At 34.4% G+C, this 26555-nt stretch overlaps 1 protein-coding gene across 3 annotated transcripts in view; it reads right to left on the bottom strand.

The window, feature by feature from the left end:
* The window catches only part of HnRNP-K (Heterogeneous nuclear ribonucleoprotein K), a 129328-nt gene that overhangs the window by 69065 nt on the left and 33708 nt on the right, over positions 1 to 26555 (bottom strand). Inside the window, exon 1 of one of the 3 annotated variants that reach the window (XM_089638783.1) lies at positions 19887 to 20088. The exons of the other annotated variants lie outside the window; for them this stretch is intronic. The gene's annotated coding sequence lies outside the window, so the exon portion shown is untranslated. Of the gene's footprint in view, positions 1 to 19886; positions 20089 to 26555 lie in introns of those variants that run through there. 3 annotated transcript variants of the gene reach the window in all.

Here is a 26555-nt window from a genome sequence, read left to right as displayed (position 1 = left end):
CGCCTCCAAAGTTGAAAATACATAAATGATCAGAATTCAAAAGTCACCTTCATTATGTGGTTTGAGAAAGATCGTACAAATTTAATGGAAAATAGAACCCTGCGAATACATACAACTCCATATAATGTCTATGTCATATCCTCAGGAAATGAGAGAAGGAAATAAACAAATTCTATTTGAAGATGTATTTCAGAAAAGTATCAGTGTGTCAACCGTGCGCACACACTTGTACGGGAATTAGCCACGTATATGTATGTCAACAACTACGATAAATTAATATTGACGTAGAGGTAAAAATCTGTTTAAACTGTGTTTAGTACATAAACAAGCAACGTTGAACGTTAGAACATCTGGCGCTGGATGCATAATTTGTCTCCATACTTGTACGTGAACGTGTTTGGTCATCGTGTCTTACGAATATAGCACAAACATCCAAGTTACACCGCAAATACAAGTGCAAATGATGTTTGCTTTTCAAATAGAGAAGTAATATGGCAGCTCGAGAATTTGGAGCGCTCGCTAAAAAGATCGCTTACGGAAACTACATGGAATGAGTAACAAGTCAGGGGAGACGGGAATGTCGGTGCATATTATAGCATATAGTGCTGCAATGTGTCGTGTGGGTGACACGCGAATAGAATTATTTATCAGCCACCGCGTGTGAGCGAGTCACTGGAGCGAGGTTAGCGCAGGCAGCAGGCAGCAGGACTTGATTCGCACTAACACCAAATTACATTTCGGTAGGTAACTACATCAACCAAGCCCCACACCACACGAATCAGTCGAGTCCCATCGATAAGAAGCCTAAGTTATTAACGAATTAAATGGTCCAATATTCATTATTTCATTGGAACAGCCTTGAATAGTGACAAGTATTTTATAAAAAAAACATTATTCGCTTATTAAATAAAGCGATTTTAAGAGTTGAAATGCTGCAAGCCACCAGTAAAACAAATCATGCTGAATGAATGAACGTCACAGCGGATGAGACGCCCAATGGAGCCGTGAAAAATCAACAATCATTGTTACGGAATGAATCGACGAAACTTGAACGCATCCAACAAGTGTGACAACAGGAACGTCACTAAGGTCAGAATTGGATTGTCATTGAACGGCTCGTCCACAGTTGAAGGCCAAACCACCTGCTGACCAAGTGAGAAACTGGAAACTTTATAAGTCAGTCGATTTTAGATCGGTTATCGAAAGCGGACCGCGGCCTAGACCCCCCCTATAAGGCCCGGCAGCGCACACCTGACGCCCGACGCGCGTCGCCTGTCGAGCCCGACCGGACCACACCGACAAGACGGGGAGGGGCATGCAATCCGTCAAGTGATAGGCACTACATAATATGAGAATCTCAAGTGCGTTATTACTGCAGGACAGTGATTCTCTAAGTGGGCGGAATGAGCTGGAGATCCAGAGGGATATAATATATACCCTCAATGCACCACTAACTCCAAACAAAACTCAGCACCCCAAAACTTCTAACCTAAAATTAAGAAATATCATTCACTCAATACATATTACTCTACACAGACTAGATCATCCCCTTGCCCACCCTCCCGTCATTCCATCCCCAAAGGCAAATGTAAATCGTTTTTTTAAATTTTATATTCACTACTAATTAAGAAACATCAGTGAAAACCTATTAATGGTTCAATTATTAAACATAGTTTACCATACCTTATTTACATATTGTAAACTGTTGATTTTCCCAACAACAAAAAAATACAAGGGGGCGGTAAGAGTATTAGAAGGTGCTGAAAAAAATTCTTATCGACAGCTTCTTTCCACTTAACTAAAAAAATAATACGGTGATGCAGTCGAAGAATCATACGTAAAATACGTTTGGGAAACGAAAGTGAATTTAAGTAAGAATGAAGCAAACAGACAAGGATTATAGAGCCTTGTTCGCTGCAGTTTATAGAAAAGTTGTTGGCGTAAACTTGTATTTATCTTGAAGTTTGGAAATTTTTCGGCAACCTTTCCTGCGGCATTTTCAATACTAGTGGTTAGAATAAAAACAAAATCGGTGCTTGAACACTTTGAACAGGTGTTTCGAGTATTTCAAGGCAGAATAAAGAATAAGTGTAAATACGGTAAAATGACTTACCTACATAAAAATAATTAAAGGCACAAAATTGACAATTTTGAATTCGGTAGTAGTAATAAATACTGAAAACTCGCTACTCGCTTTATCAGTTCGGTCAATATGAATAATATGGTGATCCACACTTTACATAGAAAACAAGAGTTTTACCGCTTAACACAAAGGGAGTTTCTATTGTTTTTTTCTGTGGAATTGTTTGTCTGATCTGCATCAATCTGACTGTTAAGCCTCGCATACCCAATTTCTACCGATTTATAACAAGTTTCTCGCTAACACTTTAAGTTTTAAGTTCCAAAAAGATGTTATTTTTTAAGATAATATCTATACATTTGTTATGCCGAAACTTAAATTATATGAAATTTCTTCGACAGAAAAAAATCGCAAAATAAGCCTAATTAAAAATTAAACACCCTATTTTTGGAGAATTTGAGTATACCTATGACCTATGTATTTACAGTAATAATGCTTTTATGTAAAAAAAAAAATCACCGTTTTACCCTTGAACACTTAATATTATATTCCCGTTTACGACTTCACCAAAATCAAACACTATCTCGTGACAACTCGGATCTACAAACATTGACAAAATAAACAGAGTGCAGATAATATCCGATATGCGGTCTGTACTCTGTAGTCTGTACATGTAAAAACATTAGCTAAGTAACGCCTCGAGGAAAATAGTCGAGTTTGCCGGTCAGAATATGAGGCACTGGGGTAAACAAACATAGACTCAGCTTTACATAATACGCGTACACACACTCCCACACACATCGCTCGTTTGTATAATATTTGCATGTCAAAATACCCACCCGTCCGGTCCGGTAGAACGCTGCAGTGCCGAGTTGCCGTATGGATCATAACAATTCCTCTCATTTGCGGAATGTGTGAAATGCGGTCATAAAAGATGATATTTTATATTTTGTTTGTGAAGCAATCATGACGTGTGAATCTAATGAAAATAAAAATAAATTGTCGTAAATAAACCTTGTTTGGAAAGACCCTTTGACATAATTTGATTACTAAATATTATTTAAAACAATTTTAGACAGAATGATAAAACAATCTGATGCATTTTTCTGGATGGACTCGCCCAAGTGTGCTTGAATTTGAGATACCTATCTACAAAAATCACCAAAACGATAATCAAGGGAAGGAATATTGGAAACATGACAAAGAAAGCAGCTACAATCAGAAGAGACCAGTGCATTACGGATAGACATGGTGGAGAAATTAAATTTACTAACAAAATGAATATAATGTGTTGTTTATCAAATGAAAGAAAAATGGTAGAACCTGCAGACAAGCTGCCTTGTGGCAGCACAGCGTGACTACTTTTTTTGTCATTACTAAAATACATACCTATTTAAATGTTAAATTAAATTCTTCATAGGATAAACAAAATAAAAATCAAACTTAACGGCATGTCGTCATATTTTAACACCGCCCTAACTTTCGCATTGTTTTATGATTGTACCTATATTATCAAACATCGCTTTTTTATGTTGCAAACATAATCAATCAGGTACATAATTAAATAACCGGTATTCACTAGAAAATGAAATAAAAACTTCACAATATTATCGAAACAATGTAGGAATCCACATGACACAACTAATGTTTCGTTGAGTTAAAAAAGGTGCTGTGTCCAATGTGCAAGTGAACTAGGTAGGTAATAGAACAGATAAAACGAGCATTCCTAGCGGTCCGGTAAAGACATAACGAGTTTTTCTCTTCTGCCTTATGATAATAAGGCAATTTAATTAATATACAATAAAATTATTATAACCACAACACTTACTATCGACAAACGCACTATTGACGCAAGATTTTATAATAGATTATCTTTACTAATTAACTCAATAGCAAAAAGGTTTAGGAAATATTTTAAGGTAATAATCGGCGGTAGCGATGATAATAATAATAATAATAATAAGGTGTTTATTCCGGTATGTGGGGAGGTTAGTGCAGTCCCACACATTCCATATAGAGAAGGTTAGCGATTTTTTTAAACCTGTGATGCATCGAAATCATTATCATCACTTCAAAATAAACATTAAACACCAACTGGTGGTCGACGTGTCTCAAAACAACTGTTCTACAACCACTCACCAAAATCACTTGGATTCAAGAGCGTCCAATGTTCAAACTGCTCAGCACAAATTCTATGGTTGGGATTAGTGATGGGCAGGATCGAAATATTTTAATCGAAACATCAAAAGAATCGAACGATTAGACAAACAATTTAAACGCTCGTAGTTCAGCGGGAGCAATAGCTGCGGACAGAGGCAGCGTTTTTTGTCTCCGTTTGGAGTTTGCCACACATAGTCAAAATATGGTCAGCGCCCTTGAGGTGATCTTGCATAAACGGGGCAATATAAATCATCCAAATATTATTATTGGTATGGCAACATGGTGATGATTTGCAACATGAAACATGATTTTGGTGGGTAAGTTAAGTACTTCATTTGCAATAAATGTTTTCATACTGGAAATGATATCTTTATTGTTTACTTTTTACGTTGGGTACATTATTTACATAATCTTAAAATATATATACAACCTTGGATTGGTAGGCATTGATAGGTGATTTTTTGCAAAATGAGCGCAACAAAAATGATCAATTTATTATTATTACGTCGTAAATCGTAACCTAAAAACGAATGAATTTTTCTTCTACTAGATACTGTCCGGTTCTTCGGTTGGTAGATATTATCATTTGACAATTAGCATAGAATCAATATTTTAAAAAAGTAATCCCAAATCATCTTAGGTAGTATGTAACACAATTTACCCACCCACGGGAATAACATCTCGTTCGTCAAGCAATCCGAGATATTTTTGACGTATCTCGGATTTAGGAATCAATTTGATATCGATAAATTCTGACCAATGACGTGACTGCTATTAAATCGATTAATTTTGACCAATGACGTGATTGCTTTAATATCGATGAATTCTGACCAATGACGTGACGGCTGTGATTCCGAATGATTTTTGACAGAATCGATTCCTTGTTCGATGAGGTTTCAAAACGATTGTCTCGGACTGTGATTTCGATTTTTTGAATCGATCTGTCCATGACAATGAATTGAAATATTTTGATGGTCAAAAAGATCGAGTAAATCATCGATTGTGTCCATCGCTAGTAGAGGATAGAGCGAAAATAGAACACGAACAACATCTTCATTCGCAATGTATAAAAACGGGACGAATAAAGCCCGAATCTTAACGACACAAGTGAAGCAGCTGTGCACAAAAAAAGACGCGTGGCCCTTGTTTATTGTACAGACCTGAGTTGAATCTCTAAAATAAAGTAGGAATATAACGACATAAGTGATGGAAGTGGTGTAAAAACAATATTCGGCGTGTGGCCCGTCGTAATGGGCGGACCTACGGTCGACTTTGCCCTAGCAGGCCTATAAAATTATTATTTCTGTGGGGTTTATTTGAATTATTTATGATGAACGTATTACTAAAATCTCAAATGATTCTAGAGGGATCCCTTGGGAAGTTACTAATTCATCGTCTATAAAAATAAAATCTGGTGCTTACCGCTAATTTTATAGTTGAAAAACCTTTTATAAAATGTTAAAACCGTTTTAAAATAAATAATATTTCTTAATTGAAAGGTTTTGACAATAATAGGCCTCTTTCTCCTTTTAATCAAATAACAATGCTCTTTCAAACAACACTTCAATAATATACACCACCATAATATAATATGCCTCTATTTAAGAATAAAGTTGTACTTATTAAATACTTTATCAGTGCATATTTTAACGGGGCCACTGCATGAGATGTTTTTAGTTTTTCTTCTTCATTGATTTCATTTACTTAGTACTAGTGTAAATCTTTTGTTTTGATTACTTATATAATCAATCTATTCTTTCTATATTTTATATTATTTGTATACTGTCTGTTAATGACTATTATGCATGTACATGGCACTTGTAATTCTAAATAAATAAATATGTAATGCAAATCGGATTTCGACCAAAACAAGGGTTTAGTTACAGTTTTCATAAAATTTGAAAAAAATATATCTACGTACGTGAAACCATTGAGGTTGGAAGAACGGGGGGTTAGTTTTAAAATAGATTTCGATAAGAGCAACAATAACTTTCACAGTCAACGATCACAAAGAAACATTGTTTCATTCATGCATGGAAAACTGGAAATTGGGAGGCCAAATCAATCTATTTTACCAATTTTTTTTATATTAGTGATATCATCTATTGAATCTTCAAATGAAAAAAAATACCGAGCAAATTATGCCATGGTCAATAAGAATAATTGGTTACTTTTGCTGAATTTGCCCAACAACCATCTCTCGAAAGGTGATATTCAAGATGTTTCGATTTTATTTGACCGTAACGAACCGGTCTTCAGCGCGTCGTGACCCGTGTGAACCATTAATAAGTCCACGTTACATGGAATAGATAAAAGTTCATATGAAACTTATACAGGAAAATAATTAAGAAATAAGGTGTTAATAAGTACCCGTAAAAATGTATGCTTGTGATTTTCAGTACTAGCCCATGTAATATGGTTTTAATATTGCACATAAAATCTGACAGGCAAATAAATCATGCTGGAAATCTTCAACAGCGATGTAAAAAAAACATCAAACTTGTACTTTTACAGATGATACCATGGAAACAGGGAAGAGTTGCATTGAATATTATTACATTCATATATCGTCAATGAATAAATAAACATTTATAAGACATGTATTATACATGGTGCACGGAAACTAGTGATAAAACTGGATAATCTAATCACATTTGGAATCGATTAGTTTTCGAATTCAAGTAAATCCAGTTCGAAGTCGATACTTGTAAGGTAATTTTTTTTTTTTAAATCAAACTTTACGGGGTTATCATCAGCTGTTTATTGTATTTTAAAATATATTGACGCACAAACCTGACTCCACAAAGTTTTTAATCCGTTTAAAAGGTGTTTAAATAACGTTTTTATTTTGTTCTAAGTGTGATGTAGATTCACCAGTTTCGTTTGAGGCACTATTTTCCGGACACTGAGTATTAAGAGTTATATTATATCGATATGATTGACATTTTCACAATGATCGTGTCTTAGGAAGGCGACACAGGTGATAAGTAAATGGTTCTCCTTGGACTTTGTGGAATGCAGTAATAAAATTAAATGTTGGCGATATTTTCATTTAATTGTCACCAGAATAGACTCAACATTTCTTAAGATTCATTCGGTGTTCAACTTCAGTGGTGGTCAAAATTGAAGAACCGTCTTCCTGCTCAGGATGCTAAGCACTTACTCCCAAGTAAGGGGTACGGCTCTGAGTGGTTTCTTGTGTGGTCTCTGTTTAATAAACACTCGACTAAGTGTAGTTCTGTCCAGCCTAAATGTATTCATCCTTGGTCCTCACTACAGCCGCTAGTCATTTTCAATCAGTCAGTTAGGTACTTAAAACTGTATAGATTGATTTTTTTAAATGACTAATAAATTTAAATTGCGCGTGGCGCATAGCGAACCCCCAGCATTTTTAATTTGTTACCTACAGCTTGAGATGTTTAATATATTGATATTGCAGTCGTTAGTATAGATTTTTTTTCTCTATGTGAAGACCGTACTAACGTCTCAACTCTCCGGACCAGTAGGTACATAAAAATATACCGATTATAAACCAAAAATGTAACCATGTACCTACCTTCCTAAAATATCGCATTTCATAATAACGTCCTGCTAAATCTTTAGTTGCCATTTTAAAATTTATTAAAAAAAAACCTAATTCGTGGTTTTGGATATATATAATTATATAACCTCTCTGAATTTGTAAAATGTAAACCAAACCTTTTTGAATTTGTAAAACGTTAACCACTTAATAAAGCAATCACAGAACACAACTCAAAAGCAATACAATCAAGGGAAAAAATGATTATCTCCAACAATAATGTAATATTTAATGCCATGGATTTTAATTAATCTGAAAATGTACAAAATGATTATAATTTTGGGCGACTAAATCAAAATATTCAACATGGATAAGTTTGTCGTGATATATGTCGATATCCTTTCCTATTTTCCAAAAGCAAAACGGAAACTATATTCTATTTAACATTATTATATTCTCTTAAACTTCTTTTCAGAAACAACCTGGTCGTGTAGGTGCCGGTAGTACTCCATAAATCGGAATCCATTCAGCTCATAAATTATAGGACGCACAGAGAAAGCGACAATTTTGTTATTTGTCCTAGTGCGCAGAACGAAAATTCCCGCCGGTTGTGCATCACTGCCTTACACAAAGCTTTCACATGTAAATTATCATAAGTCACACGTAATATTATCTCTCGTTAGGCTGGCTTACGACGTGCTCATATAATGTAGTTCCACCATCGACCATCCATACTACGTAAGTTCGTGTGTCGATGAGTTCCACCAAAGATGGCTCCGGTAGGTTTTATTCAAACATAGAATGTGTGTAGTCACAGTGTATAAAGATAAAATAAGATATAATTAATTATTAAACACCTTTCTTTGGCAGGTCTAAATCTAACTTACTAACCAACTGAGTGGTTTTTATGGCGCATAGTCGGACGCGGGAATCTAACAACTTTTTAACGATGACAGCGATGTGAACGCATGCCAAAATATGCAGCCGAAGCATTCATAAAATTTCCCCTCGCGTATATTATATTTTTACGATAGCATCATTTCGTAAAAAGCAAAAATGTGCTTTTTAAAAATAGAATTCTTCATTTCCGACGGGTAATTCGTTGCATGATAAATTTGGCCTATCGTTGGACATCAGTTATTTGAAATAAGAACAACAATTTAGGTCTTCCGTGAAAATGAAAGGTAACTAGCGAAGATTCTCATGGTATTTGTTGTCCAAGGTTAGGCATTACAACACTAGCTTGATAGAGCGGACCAAGCAGGTATGTACTTCTATTACGAAATCTACTAGGCAAGCCGTAAGATTAATTTGCATGTTTATGTACGTTCAAGTTAAAGTCAGGGACGCGGACAGGTTGTGGGCACGATGGAGTAAATCAGATATCTGAGGTGGACCACCTCCCGCTATACACATATTATAAAGCAGTTTTGACTGCATAAAATACAGCATCGGTATTCAGGAAAATTAGCATAATCGAAATATTCGTTGACGAAATAATTTAATAATAGAATGATGTAGAAGTATCTAATTCTTGAATGCAAATGTCTAAACATACATAAATGACATTACTTTTATCATCATACTGGGTATTCCAGGTGAAATATTCGTTGACGAAATAATTAAATAATAGAATGATGTATCGAAGTATCTAATTCTTGAATGCGGATGTCTAAACATAAATAAATGAAATAATATAATAATAGAATGATGTAGAAGTATCTAATTCGTAAATGTCTAAACATACATAAATGACATTACTTTTATCATCATACTGGGTATTCCAACTGAAATATTCGTTGACGAAATAATTTAATAGTAAAATGATGTATCGAAGTATCTAATTCTTGAATGCGGATTTCTAAACATACATACATGACTTCACTTTTATCATCATACTGGGATATAATATCACATCTTAAATCCATCGTATCTGAGCGACAAATTCGAAGCATCATTCGTGTACCTAATTGAATGATATAATCAAGGTACAAGAACGACGTTGACCTTTCACTAAACACAACTTGTGTCGAAAGGGGAGTAATGGCCCAGAATTTCAGTTGCTCTTTAAGCTCGCTATGAGAGATATTTATGTTCGTTGTTCTATGGTAGAAGCCCTTGGGGCCGATGATACTATTACTAAAATACAGGCCTTAAGTCGGATACGGACAGTCGGAAAGTGTCAGTGCCATTAGAATCTTTTCATTGATTATTTTTAAACAGACATTTCGTTAATCTATAATAACACCACAATCTTTATGAATTAATACATGCCGTGCAGTAGAAAATAAATTGAAGTTAAAGAGACTCTGTCTTCGGACTTTTGCACTGGGTTTAGCAGGATTTGGTTAGTCTGTGCTAATTCTAACTCTCTGCTAATAACTACTATATATGCTAACCAAAGATATTAGAAGAACGAGATGTGCTATGAGCAGTTCATACTGTGTGGAATTGTTTTGCCCAGTGTCGCCGGTTTTGTTCACCAATACTACTACACACCTTCGCTTACGCTAAGGTATCCGCACTAATACATATAACAGATTTCTGTGCGTACACGTCCCGATAGTATTCAAAGTACCCTAATTAGGTAGTACTCCGCCTACGGTCCGGCGGCAAACATAGCATATCTCGTTCTTCTAATATCTTTGATGATGCTAACCCAGTGTAAAGTCCGAAATTAAGTCTCTTTAACTGTCGGTTCATTTTCTATAGACTGTATTATAAAAGATGGTGGTGTTATTACCGAAAGCGGTGTATGTGAAAAGCCATTTTCAATCCCCCCCGCCCCAAAACATTGTGGGAATGTGTACTTTCCCAGAAAATTATTTATTCAGTTATTAGAAATCGATGTTATACGTTTTATTTAATTACATTTTGTGATCATTAAAAGTGATTTATTGAAAGCATTAGAAAACAAATATGAATGGAAAAAATGATAATATAGTTATCTGATTATTTAAGTGCTACCTACTAGTTTTATGCCTGATAGGAATCTCTTCGTAGAATAATGATTACTAACGTAAATTATTATTATTCTCTTTGCTTAATGGTCGTCCGAGCATTTGAACAATAGTCGAAATTCCAACAACATTAGGAACAGTTTGACTAGATTGTTTTATGTGGAAATGGATGAAAGAAACGCGATCTGAACATTAACATGGGTTTCGGAAAGATTTGACCATTACTGAAATAAGTTTCACTGGTCCCATTTGACGCGATACAAATATTCAGTACACATACACAATAATAACATACAGCAACTTTATATGCTAATGGTCTAAACGAAACTGACTAATTAATTGGAATGCTTGAATTTGGAATAAAAGAATTTCTACATAATATTACACATTGAATATATGTATGGGAGAAATACTTTGATGAAAAGAGTTTCTATATAATATTACACATTGAACATATGTATTGGAGAAATACTTTGATGAAAAGAATTTCTACATAATATTACACATTGAACATATGTATGGGAGAAATACTTTGATGAAAAGAGTTTCTATATAATATTACACATTGAACATATTTATGGGAGAAATACTTTGATGAAAAGAATTTCTACATAATATTACACTTTTTTTTGTTTTTATTCTAGATAAAAGAAAATTACATTTTCACTTATTTAACTAGAAATAACTAATACATTACTCATACATACATTACATAACGTTTTATTCACTTTCATTGATTTGTTGATTGAGCATAAAAGTGAACAATTTTTTTTAAATGTAGGTACCTACACTTTTTTCATTTTGTCTGGAAGGCAAATATATATGTTGCTCCCCTCGTAACCAATGGATTGCTTGCCATAATGAGTATGTATGGTGTTTAAATGTTTTTTATTATTTTTTACATTGAATATATTTATGGGAGAAATACTTTGTTTAAAAGAATTTCTACATAATATTACACATTGAACATATTTATGGGAGAAATACTTTAATTAACTATAATTTCTGTAATAATACGCTGCAAAGAAGTGTCACAATAATTATAAATCACTTTTAACTTAAATGTAAACATGTAAGAAGATTTTTAATATGGGTAAGATGGCAAGAGCGTGTCATAAACTAAACGATGCATTTAATGATTAGGTAATCTCCACGATAGTCTCGCATTCTATATCTAGCCATCGTAGAATGCTTACATCTACTACAAGTATATTATGAAAATCTCCAATTTGAACTTCACCCGCCATAAAACAGGGACATGCTTAGCATGGCGATTGAAATAACATTCAAAATGTATCATCCTATGTAAATTTTTTTGGAAAAAAAATTTGTTAATTGTCAAAATGAAAGCAAAAGTTATTTACATATTAACAGGTTATTTTTCTACTGTGCAAAACATTTAACACGAAAAGAGATTAAATAAGAGTTAGATACATACATAATATATTATGAATGAAGCAAATACAAAAATGGGACATATTATACACTATAGAGAAAATTCAAGCCAAAGCCTCAACAAGGTTTTGGTAATTTTGACTTATTAAATGATGTTTATTTTCGTAAAGACAGACAAAAAACATTTAACTGTCACCTCGACCAGTCTGGATATTGCAGTTAAATCGGGAGCGACAAGATATATTTTTATGTGAATACCGCACAAGAACAGCTCTCAACCATCTAGAGCCATTGAGACCATGGCATCCCCGATTGGGGTATAGTGTGAGGGTGAAGGTAGTGAAGAGGGGAAATAAATAGGGAAGAGGATGGATGGAGAAGAGGAAAGTGGGGGAGTAGTTGGCTAATCAGATCTGGTGCCAAACACGGCTGAAGCCATTTCAAGCAATGTTTTCATTCTGAATGGTGATCTTAACCACGGCGATACTGAGAGAATCTTCAACTATACTGTACCGCAAATATACTGTAGATTATTTAAATGATTAAATTGTAAAATAACACAAATCAATCAAATAAAATGTACTTGTGCACCCAAGTTCCTTATTAGGTCTGGTTGAGGCGGAAGGAAAGTGTGAAAGTAGGTACCTGTCTATTTACTTCATAGTAATAATTGCAGGCAACGTTCAATCTCCCGTCAGGATGATACTGAAATTTCGTTAGCCGATGTACTTTGCAACACCTGACGTCACGTTATTTTCAGTAAGTGAGATCTGGTCAAGATGTCATTTGTTAAAGCATTATTACCTGAAGTTATATATGTATTATTCAAGCAGTGTTCTAAAGGCAGTGGGGCTCGCAACAACCTGAAGGTCACGGATCCAGTTTTTCTATAACCAGTTGAATAATACCGACCATCCAACTCACGAAACCACACAACTTTTTATAACATCAACAATGAAATCAAGCGAATGCTTTAATCATTATAATTATTATTGCAACGAATGTACATTATTTTATCGCTCATAAATGTTTGAGAGCAACTTGTGGCAGCTTTTATTTTTAATACATATGTTAATAGTAGTAGGTGTCATAAATCTCCGTCTACACGCTCAATCTTATTTGCACAAGTAAGCGTGTACGTAAACGGCAAAACGGTATACCGCTCAAACGGCTTGCACAAGCGTTAACTTGCTGTAATGTGCACAAGTAAGCAAGTACGTTAAGACGGTTAAACTGTATAATGTGCAAATGGCTTACATACACTTTAAATGATTGCGACAGGTTTACATGGGTAATCTTGCGCGTATGGACGGGGGCGGGGAGACACAAGCTGTTTGCACAAACTGTTTGTGCAAGTCACTGTCGTATGGACGCCGCACAGAGTACCGCGTTTTAGCGCAAACTGTTTGCGCATTCTCTAAGGTAAAAGTGCACAGTATTTATTTTATTATAAAAATATCTATGAAAACAATATAAATAATCTGATTATTTCAACTAATGGTCTGCCTGGTCTGCCAGAACCTCAAAGATTGTTGTATTAATTTCTTGTTACGATTCTCAAGGTATGTGGATGTAAAAAGGGAGATTTAATATTTTTTGTTGTAAATTTTATAACATAGCCGACTTATTCTGTTTGTATTGGTATTCTTGAGACCACATCGGCAAAACCATGTATAAGGTAACTTCTGCACAGGTTGTACGTGTAATACTAAATTCATTTTATCAGTAAAATTGAAATGTACCAACCCTGCATAATTTCACCATTCTTTGGACGAAGGGATCATTAGCGGTTTATCATCGGTAAGGTATCAATTTCACTTTTTAGTTTCCAGGTTTCGCACGTAATAAGGTAGAAGGCGAGGGAGTGCCGACGCAGGCAACAATAATATATTTGTATACATAGCATAATTAAAGGGTGGAATAATCTGCCACGGACATCGGTGTAGGTAAAATTAACTATTCGCTAACAACTTGCCTAACCTGGTGAAAGCCTCCCTGGGGGAGATTTAAACCGTAATTATAAAAGAGCAATATTTTGCATAAAATACTATATTAAGCATGTTCAACATTGTAATTAATAACACTGGGATAATCAGTTGCACGAAAAGAACACCAGACAGAAAAATAAATACCATTTTTGCAATTCGGCGACAAAAGCTACGGACGCCATATTTATTTTAACCTTGAATTAATTATGAAATTTTAATTTCATTCACAAAGCTTACTAGAGTTTTGGGAAGCAGATAGATGCCTGGGGTAAGGTTAGTTGTTGTTAAATTATGAAATGGGTTGACTGCTTGACATTGCAGAAATCAAGAGTAAAATGTAGCGGACTTGTTTTTTTCTGACTTTTGTGGCCATGCACTTGTCAGTTTTGTGTAAGAAGGCCGCTATAAAAAAGACAAAGTGCTTTTTGATAATAGTAAAGAAAGATAATGTGTATTTTTGATAATAGTATGGAAAGATAATGTGTATATTCGGGGCTAAATGATTGTGGTACTCGGCAAAAGTCGGTAGTGTGTAAAAATGCAAATTCACTGACGTATAGTTCAAATCAAGTAACAAAAAAAACTTTATGTATTTAGTTTTATAGTATAATACTACCCGAGTGTTATATATATTTATGAACGAACTGTGTAATCCAAGCACAAATGTACTCCAATTACTACGTGCTATCGGAGTTTTGCTGTATTTTTCAATGATTAAAACCAATAACGACTAAGGGCATCACTTAAAAAATACTGCATTATAAAATTGATGGCGACAGTTATATTAGCGCAGTGGCGTGCTGATCGTATCCTAACGGAGCGTGAGTCACAACAGGTTCTCGGAACTTTCAACATTCAGTGGTCGGTCTGGAGCCGGGCAGCCGGGGGCGCCGCGTGACGTCACCGGGCGTCGGGACGCTCTGGCGCCGACATCCCGCCCGAGGGCGCAGCGTCGGTCAACGCAGTTGGGGTTGAAACATAACCGGTGAAAAAAGCTCAACCGTTGACTAGTTGATTGGCGATGGTTATTATTACTTTATCTGCCTAGAATTATGCAGAAACCAAAATGAATCTTGGAAGCTAAATTTTGTAAATATATTTAAAGGGAAATTAATGTCTGAATTTTTGTTGCTTTAGTTTTCATCAAATGAAATTATTATACGTAATTAATGCAAGCCTCGAAGGTATAAAATACTATAAGAAGTGAAGTGTCGACACGCGGTTTCATGATGGAAAAAAATATTATTACAAGTCGTGGTATATGAAGTATATGATTTTCTACATTATATGTAGAAATATTTAATTAATTGAATAACATTTCTGTGTTTCTTTTATAATTAAAGAAATATAGCGAGCAATGTGTAATAGTAAAATAACACAGAAGACAATGATCTTAACGAGGTCATTAGAAAGAATAATAATGGTCTGTATAAATACATACAAGTAATGATAACGTACTTCGTATTCCACGACTAATAATTGCTCGCTATATTATTTCTAATGACCTCGTGAAGATCATGATCTTCTGTGTTATTTTAGTATTACACATTGCTCGCTATAAAGAAATATAGCGAGCAATGTGTAATAGTAAAATGACACAGAAGACAATGATCTTCACGAGGTCATTAGAAATAATAATAATGGTCTGTATAAATACATACAAGTAATAACGTACTTCGTATCCTACGGCTTGTAATTGCTCGCTATATTATTTCTATTGACCTCGTGAAGATCATTGTTTTTTGTGTTATTTTAGTATTACACATTATTCGCTATAAAGAAATATAGCGAGCAATGTGTAATAGTAAAATAACACAGAAGACAATGATCTTCACGAGGTCATTAGAAATAATAATAATGGTCTGTATAAATACATACAAGTAACGATAACGGTGGCAGCATCTCGTTACGGGAAACTTATTTCACATCTCGTCGTCTTGTCGTTCTAACAAATGGTTATTCTTATTTCATAACATGACACGAACATTAAGGTGAAATTGACGATTAAAAGACCCAATCGTCAAAATTATTGTTTGTAATTGAAATAAATGTTCTGTCCTTGTTAGTAAATTATTTTGATTGTTCTATTGTTAATGATAAAACTGATACATCATAAAAATATGTTTGCGTTCATACATAACTTCTGGCAGCTGAATAACGGCTTACAGTTATATACATGGTCAGCACGCGAAAAGTGTACGAACATATTATTAATATTCATTGAAATTTAATTTGTTTAACAGGTAATTTGGAAGATTTCGAGGAAAAGGAGGGCAATTTTTAAGAAAGTATGCAAATATCGACCTTCATTAATTGCAAAAAATATTTCAAATTTGGGTGGAAAAGGTAAAATTGTAAAATAAAATCTAAAATGTCCGGTTCGGGAGGATCGAAGTACAAGCATTAGAATATATTCATAATGTATACCAATCATCGGCCAACTATTACCAACTTTTTCGGAACCAAGACCAGCAAGACTAGCCCGAAAACACAACATTCAGTCAATAAATGTGAAAGATGTTTTTGCAGCTGATTTTACACGCACGCCACATTATACTCAGACGTGAACAATGAGAATAAGCGGTAACCAATGGTCGGTCGGTCGCAAGATTCTAGACGTGACGCATTGAAATAACAAACCGCAACAGAAATCATCATTCATTTTCAACTTGCCCATTAGCCAATACCGCAAAACTAACATAAATAACAAATTTATATAAAATAATAATACTTTGCTTATCCAAAAAGTAATTCTGAATAAACACTCTTAGCAAAGATTTGCGCCTGAAAATGAAGGCGAAATACTTCAGTCATATTGATTTACTTTCAAGAGGAAGCGAAGAAAACCAGCAAAGTTCAAGAGCCTGTTGCCTGTTTGAAGAATGTTTAAAACTCAAGCCGAATGCTGGAAATGTGAAGTAAATTATGTATTCCTACTTCAAAACCTGAGATTTTCGCGGTTCAGAAAATCTGCGAAATAAAATATGAATGTAATAATTAATATCTAGCAGAGATTTGGTTTATCGAGGAAAGTTACGTTATTTGTGGTTCGTGAAGGGCTATATTAGAAGGTTATGATGGTATTAGTTACTCTATTCCGAGTATCAACGTACTTTTCAAAATCTTTTTCTATAGTAAATAATTGAAAAACATGGAACAAACAATTTGACGCCTTGTTCTTGAAAGATAAAAAAATATTTTAAAGGTTGTAAGTTAAGTTGTGGGTAAAGTGAAAAGCTGAGCAATAGCCGAGGTTCAAAGTTCACAATTATAATTTTTTTTAAATTTATTAGGATAATTAGGTGTTACATTATAATACAGTGTTAATGTATTACATAAACAAATTTGCTACATTCAATTAATGTAATATTGTCTCTTTTGTTATTCTGTCTCTTGACATGACCAGATTCAAGAATTTCATTCACTTGATCGTGCCATGTCTTCCTCGGGCGTCCCCGACTTCTTATACCTTAACTTCTACATCATATATATTCTCCCTACACTCCTTTCTTTCAAACCTTAAGTCTAAGCGCCCCTTTCTTAATCTTAACCATTATACTTTCATCGGCATTGCATTCTTTTTGAAGTAAACTAATTTAACTGTGTGTAACATTAATCTGTAAGGGTCGTAAAGGTAATACTTTGTCAGTAATTGTGAGTACGAAATGATCGCTTGCTTTCGTACGAACGTAATTATCAGCGACGACCATGATGGCTCGTACTGAATAATTGCAGCGCAAGAGCCCTTATGGCCTTTTAACAATGTCCCTTTTCGAAGGAAATATATAATTATTTCATTTGAATGTCCTGATATCAGGACGCCGCGCCGTATGCCACAACCCCGTAGTCAATAATTGTAGCACGTGACATATCGTGACTTCACAAAGATGGATGCATTCACTTAAATACTAGAGTATTATATTATTTCACGTGTATTTGTTCAGTGGACGGCGATCACCAACTACGTGTTAAAATCGAATATGGATAACATACTTAAAATTCACGCGACGTATTTCTAGGAAAAGCGGTAGGCATTTGATCGTATCTTCAACCGTTGAAACGATAAATTAAAAATTAAAATTCGAGTTTCTCACATAATAGTTCCTATAGAGAAAATTTCAGCCACTTCAGGACTTAAAAATGTGAATAAAATAGATGCCAGCGATAAACAGAAACACAATAATGTATATACATTTTTTAAATACAATAAAACGCAACGTTTACAAAAATCCAAATGATAAATATATAAATAAAGGTAAATATATATTAGGCAGTAGAATTTTGTTAGATGATTTCCTCAACCGCGCGAGCTTAATTGTGAATGAATTATACTCGAAAACACCTTAAATGAATGTATAAAATAAAACGTTTTGCTCAGTTGGCTGACGGCGAACAGATTTCATTGTTAGTTAACTTCTTGCCACGGTGTGTAATTTTTAATCAGAGCTCTACTCAGAAGGGTGGGGGGTCGACTAAGCAACCTAGTAACGCCAGAGCTAAAAGGCTTTATTAAAAGTTTAATTAAATCGCCTCCCCCCTGAAGAAAGTTCCTTTCGAATATCGGGACCACCAAGTTTTACACTGTATATTGTTAACTCGTTAAGCTTTTCATAACACAAATATGACTTTACGAAACCAATCGAAAGGGTTATGTATACATTATAATCCACTGTCTAATACAAATACTGAATTTTAATAAGGTTTTAGTAGAATAACAAAGATATTTCTAATATTCAATTTTGTGTAGCTTTAACAAGGCAGTTTGTATATTTCACGGACAAGTTTTAAAACACGAAATCATTTAAATGTTTGATTTAAAAACACCACGCAATGATGGCAAACGGCAACAAACTGTGACCGCATTAAATTAATTATTAATTAGAAGACAACAAAAATCCAGAGTACTTTCAACCGGCTAGTTTATTCAAGGCGTTTCTTAATTTCTGAGTTTAACTTACACTATCGGACATGAAATCGTCTACCAATGGGTAAAAAACGAAAGAATTCAACAGCCGGTAAGTATTATCATAAGTGAATAATTATGACATCCGCGAGTAAGCATTGAAAGATAAAAAAAACAATTACGCAATAACAATAAATTGTGGATATTTTATCATTTTATACCGATGCGGGTTCATACTTACCACTAGAGTGTTTGTAGAAAAATATTTAGAAACAAGACAAAGGGTAATTGTTATGAAAATGTTCATGTTTTCAATGACAGATTGTATACGAGTGGGAAACATTCAAATCAAATCATTGTTATCTCCGGTTACTCCGCACTCAACTTATCACGGCAAATATTTATGATTTATGAGCCTTTGTGCGGAGTATTTTATGCGCGTTCTTCAATAAAATTGATTTCAAACTTCAACCAGTGCTACAAAAAATATGAACTTTACTATCGACCATAAAAAACATACCACAAAAAGGTGTATGTACCAATGCTATCGACCTTAAACCAATACTGTGGTAGGGATCGAAGTCTACAGTGTAAGCATGTTGTAGTTAATATCAATATTAACTTTGTGCTAACGGTATGATCGCTAGGTGTAACCAAATTTGGTTGAAATTTTATCTAAGCATGTGACCTCGTAAGAATCGATATAGGAGTTAGGTACGGTGCTCGGGCTGTCACACAGCCGAAAAAAACGTCAAACAGTGGCAAGTGGCACGGCGCGTAGGTCTTCTTATCATAGCCCGTAGGTCTTTTGATCAGGACACACACGGGAAGGCCGGCAACGGAAAAGCGCGGCACAAAAGTCAATATAAGATAAACGTACGTGATTTGGATTGATTCCTCGAACGCCTTGGTAAAGGCTGATGTCCTGCGATTCGCCGGATTCCTGAGAACAATTTGCAGTGCCAAAACAAACCTTCAATATTATAACTGTTCACACGATTCACTGCACAGAACAAGATACTGTAGTAGAGTCGACTAACGTCCGCTCGGCTCCATAGACTGAGGCGCTGTGATGACTCGCTGCCTGTCAAATATCCAGCCGTACAACAGGGCTGTCGCAAGCAACTTTACTTTCTAGTTTTAACTAATCTTCATAAAAATAAGATTGAATTCATTTGTATTAAGAAACTTTGACTGCTAAATCTGAATCTATTCACCGGCATAAATGTAACTAATTAACGATATGTACATCAACATAAAAGTACTTAACGCGAAGCTTACTGCTAAATCACTATTTTGATTAATCTTTATAACGAATTGGTTTACATTATGAATACCAAAAAATATGATTTAGATAAATTGAAGGTTTTCCTATCGTTTCGCTTGAGTAGAATACAAATAAAAAAAATTACTAAAAAAAAATATAAACTACTAAAATTTTTTTTTTCAATAGAAATGTATGAACGCGTAAGGTAACAATTTTTCAAAAATACAGTATTATAGCTAAGATTATCTGTGACAGTTTCACTTGATTAACTTTTTTGCTTTCTTATAAAATAAATAAAAACCAGTTTTGTGCTTGAAATCGAACGTTTCTAGACTCCGTTTGTCAAGCGATTTTTATATCTATTACCTACAATATAAGGTATAAGTACCAAGAATATACACATTTTTGGCTTTTAGCTTCCTCTTAAACCCAATATCATCATCTCTAATGCACAGGCAAAGAGTAGGTATACTGAGTTTGGGACCTGCTCGGAAAAACCAGTAGCATTCATCAAATAGGGATAAAATAACCAATTTCTTGCAACAGCTACTTTATTCCCAACCGGGTAAATAATACCTACCTACACGGGGGGTTCCTTATGACGTCATATAAAAAAGACAATTAAGATTTTTACAACATTTACAATGGTATTATATTAGTTTTATTTTTGATCCATGAACATGCTATTTTTTGCTGCTTCACATAATATTAAAACTGCTATTTCCTGGCGCGGTTACCCTAGCCCTAACATATTTCTCTATTTATATCTGTGAATGTCAAATGGATTTTTGACACTACTTGTTAAATTATTATAGCAGTCACAGTGTTTACTCGAAGATAACCCTATCGGGCGGCTAACCGCCGAATGCAGCATATTATTTTCCGATCGCGTTTGGAGCTCTCGTGCGCCTCCGTCTCGATTTTATTGACACTGCCACAAGTAGAATAATATTGTTATTTACTCGGAAACCTCTAAAACAATTAACAATATTGAGTTTCGATCTTTCGACATCAAAAAAGAGATGTATGTATTTCAATATTAAAGAGATTTTATGGTTTTGGTATTGCGACCAAAGAAAAGGTAAATAAACTAATATTATGCAAAGAACCTTCAAATGATAACGTATATTATTAAAAACTTTGCATTTAAACTGGTAACAACTAACAACATTTAAATTTATAAATATGAACCTTGACTTTTAATAAGTTTTGAGAACTCATCAAATCTTGGTGATATTTTATAAACATAGGTTGTTTGACGGAATTTGAACAATTCATCAAATTTCAAAGTTAATTTTCAAATTTTGTAAAGGTTCTATTCAACCTTTGTTATTATTTCAGTTGTGTGAAACAACTGGCCAATAAGGATATAATAACAGAACATGAAAAGTAACTTTGAAGTTTGATGAATTGTTCGAATTCTGTGAAAAAACCAGTTCTAATTACGGGTTTTTTCAGAGAATTTGAGTTGTCTTAAAATTTCAAAGTCAATTTTAAAGTTCTAAGTAACTGGCCTATAATGATATAATAACAGAACTTCAATAGGACTTTCACAGAACCCGAAAATGAAAGTTGAAATTTGATAAATTGTTCAAATTCTATAAAACAACCCATCATAAGAGACTGCATCTGACAGTTTTGGTGTAAAGTGATGTGTAAAATAAGATGTAATGTATATTATTTTGTAGTTATCTTAAGAATATTGTTTTTGTATTAAATTTTTGCAATTTACTAAATAATTTGCAAATTGAATTGCAACCAATACGTTAGAGTGAACTATGTGGTTCTTTAATATCTTCAGTGACTAGACCCGATTAATTCTATAGCACACGACTCACCCCCACCGCAAATAGTAATACCCACAACAACCAATAGATCCACTAGATTCGTGATGCCCTTGTGATGTCTACACATAAAAAAATGAACGATAATTAATAAATTTCATTAGAGGAATTCAAAAACCTTAGAAAGATACATTATTATTTAAGATGTTATTGGAAAGCCGGTGCCAAAACGTCCGGTATTTGGCCTACCGATATATCAACTTCACGCATTTTAAAAAGTCGGCGCTAATTTGAATAATATGTGTGAAAACGACACGACACGGCAACCGAATAATAACGAACTTCCAACTGTATTCTACATCAACTGAAAATGTTCGGTAATTTATCAGTATTTCTGTCAATAAAATTGGAAAAGCGGGATGATGCAAGCTCTTTATTAACCAAATAAAATATACATAATCATCGGTTGCAAGTTGCAAAATGTAAAAGCGACAACAAATTATTACATTACATATATACAATACAAACACCTTCAATACTCCAAAATAGTAGAGAGGTACCGTCGGACTCACTCTCTTCAAAGTATATAGGTAATGTGTTCTTCAAACGCCCCATACCGATTTGTAATCTGTAAATATTCTGAGCGGCGCGTCACATGACGGGGAGAGGGTGTTGGGCATGACAGCGGCCGGACCAGCGGGGAGGTAATTGATTATTTGATAAGGTCTTTGGCACCTGCGCACTCCGGAAACGGCAGAAGATAATTTTAAGGCGGTCATTTGCCGATGCGCACGTTGAATGCAAATAATATCAATAATTCAATATTTACCTGCGCTCGATAACGTACCTGCGTTATACACTCTCGTGCAGATTGTGTGGCACTTCTGTATTTGCACGGACAATTTTAAAGCCGATGGCAAATTTAATGATTGGTTTTGCATGGCTGGGATGTTTGTCATTTACGGAATTTTGTTTGATTATTAGAAATTATTTACAGATCGCTACATCGTTTCTATCAAGAGCTACAACTAGGTACTAGGTGTATACTAAGGCCGAACAAATGCAATAAAATTGTAAAGCACAGGTAGAAAAACTCTGATTAAAGTTAAAAGTGATTAACGTGTAATTCATTCAGAGATGCAAAAAATATTCGTGGACTACCTTCTGCATCTTTAATTTTAATTAAAATTCCATACAGGAGAGTTTTTATAATAATTAGCCGGAAGATAAACGAAGAAGATGAAAGAGCCGTGATATACAACTACACCTGTGACCTGTCGACCTCAACGGAACACACCCAGAGAAACCCGAGACAGCATCATCAGCGATTTAGAAAGCAAGATAAACTGAAAATACGCAAGCATTTCGCAAGGTTCAAGCAAAAAGGTTCGGACCTATTAATATAGTAAAAAAACTGCCAGTTGATCAATTTTTAATTTAAAAAACTTACACTACCTATCTAATTTAGGTAATACGGGTTAGCTATGAAAATAAGAATTTAAACTCTATAACCTATTTATAAATATTTCTGAAGAACTTTCAATGCCTCCAGAGTGTCGCTTTGAATTTTCGAGTCTCGTGAAAAATAGTACCAGGTTATTTTTCTTAAAGTAAATATTAGTGCAAGGGGATTAATAAAACTCCAGTGCTAATAGCTGCACTGAAAAGATAATTGGACACGATCCTTTATCTTGGAAATGGTAAAAGTACCTTCCCTTAGAGCAATTCGATATCTCCACAAAGCGGGGGAAGATGCAGGTGATTACGGTGGATGCCCTGAATTTTAATTGAAATTTAAAACAACCTAATTACCGAGTGAAAGCGTGGTTAAATAAAAGATAGGTAAGTTTTAAATAACGATACAAACTGGAAGTGTTGGAATGCTAAGTATTTCCCCTCACCTCGGCAAGATGGTCATAAAATAACCTGAAATATAAATCGTAAGTTGGAATCAAGGAAGCATTTATGATATCATGTGATATTATTGCCTTAACCGGTTCCAGCAATGAGACTTCTCTAGGCCCGTTAGGTCACCGGCTTAATAATGCATAAAACATAATATTATATTTAGAATCCTGACGCAAATCTCAACGGCGCACAGTGGTCCCTCTAGTATGGGGCGGCGGAAATAAAGCTATAACTTTTGTAAGAAGGAATTTCAACAACAAAAAATAACGTTTTGGGATTTTTTTATTAAAGAAAGACAACATTCCCGGGCTACGAATAACCTGACAATATTTGAAGATCTCCACTTCTACCAGAGTAAGCGGAATATGTTGCTTGTGTCGTGATGGAGGATTGAGCCAGCCAGTGGAATTTAACGCACAACGCTTGGGTGGGACCCAAACGCGATGGCAACTCAGCCACTGACCGGTCGAATATACCTGTATAGTAATTTATAACATTTTTTAATTGTACAAAAAATAAATAAAACGTTTAAAAAAAATTAAGAGCTGAATTTAATTTTAATAAATTAGACAGGTACCCATTTTAAAAATTATATCTATATAATAATAATAATACTTGTTATAAAGTAATTCGTGTTTGTGAAAATTCATTCGATAAAAAATTATAGGTTTATTTCCATCAGTCACAAGAGAGAAAATTGTGGCGGGAGGACGAGCGCCCTTTCCTGTAGTGTAATTTGGCCGGGTGGATAAAAATATTAGCAAGTTTTAAAAAATTACACCATTTCGCTCCTAATAAAATGACACGTTGGTTTCAGAAAATCAATTTTAACATTTTTTTACAAAGAAAAAAAAATCAATTCAACACTATTTTTTTTTCAGAAGTTTCCCATTCATGTCTATTAAAAATATGTGTATTGAAAAAAAAAACTTTTTTTTGATAAAAAATGATAAATGAATGCTTGTTTTGATAAATTTATTTTTATATCATGTAAATAATTTATGTGGTCTGAGTTCCTCGGAGGAAGAATATTTTGAGTTATTGGAAAACGTAAGTTTTTTTTAAATAAAGTCGAACGGTAATATAGACAATCAATTTCTGCAAATGAATGATTAACTAAATAAAATAATAAAAGTTTTAGAACCATGAGAGCGGATCCGTAACTAAGCATATTCAGTACAATATCAAGAAAATTTGTGTATTTTGAGAAAAAAAACTGGCGGGACCAGTGTGCGGCGTTTACCAATTAGATGGCTTTCAAAAGAGCCATCTTTATGTAAATATTTATTATGCAAATAACGATTAGTGAGAATTGAAAAGATTTTTCAAAAAGAGTAAGCTGCAGAATCTGTTTATTTTAAACGAATATTTCGGAACTCAGATATTAAATCAACTTTTATCCAATTTTCACCGTTGTAACGAACGTTGTTTGGACTATTATCATTTGTGTAGTAGCTTGGTTCGCCCATTCGGTGATGGTTCACTTCGCGTCCTTTGGGTCGGGCACAAAAGCTGACACGTGACGGAGCGCAGTCAGATGACTATCGCGCCCGGGCCTGTCTAGTAGGCATTACATCAGAGATCTCCGACAAAATAAATATCGATTAAATTGTGTAAAATTGGCTCGTGTGACCCTCGGAAGGAGTAGAGAACTTTTCAAGAGCACCGAGGAGCTGAACACGCACTTTCTAAAAAGCCACAATAAAAATATTTGATGTATTGGCGGACTCCCAATATTCGCATCGACTGCCTCACCCACACTGCAACACCATGTGGATGAGACGCGAACCGAACAAACTGTTCATTGTTTCAGACATTACCCATTTCGCCGGACGAAATTCTCAATGTTTTATTGGTCCGCGTAAAGGTGAAGGAAAATAATAAAAACAATCTTAAAAATAAGCTGCATTCCTGGGCAGAAGTCAACGGACCCGAGAAATTGCGCATGCACTGAAATAACTGTTAGCTTGGGGGAATCGGAAAAAGTGTTGGGAACATTTTGCCAAGCTTTCAGGAGGAATGCTACATTATTATTCATTGAAGATTTAGCGTCTGTGGTGTGAAAAAATACCCGTCAGATGTTTACAGTTTTATATAGTTAGATGTATATAGTTTTCATTAATTCCGATACAAACTTTGCATTTAAGCTTGTTTCTCTCATTAACATGATGTATGGCGCAATTACTATTTTTATATAAATATTAATCTTTGGGTAATAAGTTTTCAATGTATTTTTTCGAACAGTGTTGAAATTTATACCTATCTACCGATATAAATTATTCAGTAAAGAGATGCGCTCAAATGAACATAAAATGTTAGTACCTGCCAAAATGCGTAAATTTTTTATAAAAATATGAACGTACCTACGACCTGAAAAATGTTAATCGTGTCAGTTGTAGCTTGAAAATTTGATATAAATATGGGTTGCGTTCCACACACGTCAAATATTACCTGACTTCAATTTACATTGTAGTTGTGAACAATTCAAATAAAATGGATTCGATTTCACAGGATAATTTATTGAAACCGATTCAATATGTAAATCGGCCCACCATAAAAATCTTAACATGCGTGTTCGTCTTTCCCCGAT

The sequence above is a fragment of the Hesperophylax consimilis genome, chromosome 13 (assembly GCF_061612785.1).
Source record: "Hesperophylax consimilis isolate HC1 chromosome 13, BYU_Hcon_1.0, whole genome shotgun sequence".
NCBI lineage: Eukaryota > Metazoa > Arthropoda > Insecta > Trichoptera > Limnephilidae > Hesperophylax > Hesperophylax consimilis.
Note: the sequence above shows the minus strand (reverse complement) of the source record. Positions and strands in the feature narration are given on the sequence as shown.